Consider the following 3,414-nt stretch of genomic DNA (forward strand, 5'->3'; position numbering starts at 1 on the left):
TCATTTCTTTCAAAGCCTTCCTTACTTCTTCGGTCGTTACTGGTGGGATGTCTATCTCCTCTGAACCACTGTCTCGTTCGGCATTATCCTGTATGTCCCGGCTACTGTACAGATCCCTATAGAACTCCTCGGCCACTGTGACTATTTTATCCCTATTTGTGATGACATTGCCTTGCTTATCCTTAAGTGCATACATCTGATTTTTCCCCACGTTAAGACGTCTCTTCACTGCTTTCAGGCTACCTCCGTCCTTACAGCGTATTCGATCCTCTCCATATTATACTTCCGTATGTCAGCTGTCTTACGCTTATTGATTAACTTCGAGAGCTCGGCTAGTTCTATTCTGTCAGCTGCGGTAGAGATTCTCATGGTTTGCCGTTTCCTGATTAGATCTTTCGTCTCCTGTGAAAGTTTACCAGTATCCTGTCTAGCCATAGTACCCCCGACTTCTACTGCTCACTCAGTGATAATGCGTGTAAGGTTGTCGCTGGCTTCCTGTGTCGTAAGCTCGGCTTCCTCGTTAAGGGCGGAATATCGGTTCTGCAGCGCGATCTGAATTCTTCTACTTTACGTCTGACTGTTAGCTCATTTATCGTAAATAAGTATGCTTCATTTAAACCCCTCCTGACTTCAAGCTCTCGAGCTGTGGTTTTGAGGGGCTGGTGGATGAGCTACCCGGACTATTCGTTGTAGTATATGCGACCTGAATGCGCATAACTCTACTTGGGGCTCTTGCCACACGGATGCCCGAGGTTTACTGATTAACAAACTTGCCAGATCCTTAAAAGATGGCAAGCAGACTGCATGGAGTCATCAAACAGACCACAAGCTATAGATGCAATAAAACCACCCTTGGAAGATGCAACGCTGACACGCGCAGCAGACCCACGCAGGTCGCGTCATCCAGGTTACGGATAAACCACGCATGCCACACACTGTCATCTGCCTACAAAATCTGCATTCTAATTCAATGCAAAGCACTCGACCCAACCCTGACAAAAACTTCCCAAAACTCTAGGGACTGTACGTTCCACTTGACCCGGCATTCTTTTAGGTGACCATCCCCAGATTTTCATTAAACGCATTTATGATGATCTTTTTAGATGTTAAAGTTTCCCACGTCATTGCGTCACACACAGAGTTACAACCTGGCCCTTCACACCAGCTATTTTTACTGTCTTATGCCTCATTTCACTTATGCCTCATTGCACTTCACTGTCTTATGCCTCATTTCACCCGCGGAAAATGCCCAACAAAGCCCTTCTCCGCGTAATCAAACCTTGCATCTTCTTAATATCAACGCACGAAGCATTATCAATAAAGTCGTTGAACTAGGGAGCATACTCTCGTCTCATCACGGTCTTGACAGAAACTTGGCTGCACGAAGGTGTCAGTGATGCTGAAATTGTTCCTCGCCACTTTAAAGTGTACAGAAGGGACAGACCGTCGCGTGGCGGAGCGGTGGCCGTTATTTTGAGCACTCACGTCATGGTTACACCTTTGAAACAAATAGATGACCATGAAAGTTCATGTTTGAAACTAAACTTGTTTGGAAATTCTGTTATCTTAGTAGCGGCCTACCGCTCTCCGACATCAGATGACGATTTTTTGTCTAAAATCTATGATTTCTGTGTTGAATATTCTGGAAGCCACTAACAGGGGATTTTAATTTGCCTAATATTAATTAGTCCAAATTAAGCGCGTCATCCTCAAGTGATCAGGTTGTTTTCGATTTAATGCTGGCATGCGATCTTGAACAAGCTGTGAACGTGCCGACATGGGTGCAGGATCGCACGCCGTCGATATTAGATCTAGTGTTTCATAGCAAATGCCTTTCTGATGTACATGTGTCTGTTGACGATGGTCTATCTGATAACAAATTGGTTCTATTTACATGCCGTGTTGTTAATCAATCTCACAATATGCACGGGAAACAAAAAGTGTTGAAAAATGTTTTAGAGCCAATGACGAGACAATTCTAGATTACCTTGATCTAGCCTTTGATCGCTTTTCTGGTGATGATGTAAACTATTGTTACGAGGCAGATGTGAATAAGCAATCTATTTACAGATAGTTACAGCTGAAGGCCAAGAGACCAAAGCCAAGGCATACAATGCAGCTCGTGCCAGTCCGGTTCTGGGCGATCTCTTCCTCGTAACTTTGGCTTGCCGTGCGCGCCCACTGATTAGTCACGTACCCATAGATGAAGTGTACGATGGATTGACCACCTGGTGATCTAGTCCATGGCAATGTTAAATGTTCCGGGAGTTACGTAGCATGACCCCCTCCGTCGGGGTAAGCACCGTCTCGGTGCATATTTGAAATTAGGCTCGGGAAGCAGGTGGCGCGGTTGAGAAATACGGCTTGAGGCGGCCGACGTGGACTAGTGCAGCTGCAGGGTCGAGTGACGGGGAGGAGGAAGCAAGGGAAACGATTTCGTAGGTAACAGGGGTGACCATGCGCTTGATGGGATAGGGGTCTTTGAAGCGAGGCAGCAGTTTTTCGGAGAGTCCAATTCGGCGGCATTGGGTACTGACAAGGACCAAGGAGCCGGGGGTAAAGTGGGCGGTGCGATGTTGCTGGTAATAGCGGTGCTTCTGAGAGGACTGGGAAGCACGTGCAACCTGGCGGGCCCCATAAGCGTGTGCGACAGCCTCACGAGCATATTCTGTAGCCAGAGGTGTCGCGTCAGGAAGGAGGGTATCCAATGGAAGAGTGGGTTCACGGCCGTAGAGAAGAAAGAATGGACAATATCCGGCGGTGTCATGGCGGGATGAGTTATACAAGAATGTAACATATAGCAAAGTGACGTCCCAATCCAGATGATCCGCGGAAACGTACATTGCGAGCATGTGGGTGATAGTCTTGTTCAATCTTTCAGTCAATCCATTAGTCTGAGGATGGTAGGCGGTGGTTAGCTTGTGCTTTGTGCGACAAGAGCGGATGAGGTCGTCAACAACCCGAGACAGGAAGTACCGGCCACGGTCGGTGAGGAGCTGACGGAGAGCACCGTGGTGTAGGATAACGTTGTGAAGCAGGAAATCAGCAATGTCTGTGGCACAGCTGGTGGAAAGGACACGCGTAATAGCGTAGCGGGTCGCGTAATCGGTCGCGACAGCAATCCAGCGATTTCCTGAACGAGACAAAGGAAAATGACCAAGTAGGTCCAAATCCACACGAAAGAAAGGTTCGGAAGAAATCTCTATTGATTGGTGCGGTCCAGCTGGGCACAAGGAAGGGGTTTACCGGCGCTGGCACAGGTCACACGCCGTGACGTTGCGGCGGAGTGATCGGTAGAGTCCAGGCCAATAAAAGCGCGTACGCACACGGTCATAAGTTCGAGCAATGCCAAGGTGGTCAGCTGTCGGCTCATCGTGCAGCTGGGGAAGGATGGCAGGCCGGAGGTGCTCAGGA

The sequence above is a fragment of the Haemaphysalis longicornis genome, unplaced genomic scaffold (assembly GCF_048455015.1).
Source record: "Haemaphysalis longicornis isolate Haplotype H1 unplaced genomic scaffold, Haemaphysalis longicornis Haplotype H1 scaffold_3, whole genome shotgun sequence".
Lineage (NCBI taxonomy): Eukaryota > Metazoa > Arthropoda > Arachnida > Ixodida > Ixodidae > Haemaphysalis > Haemaphysalis longicornis.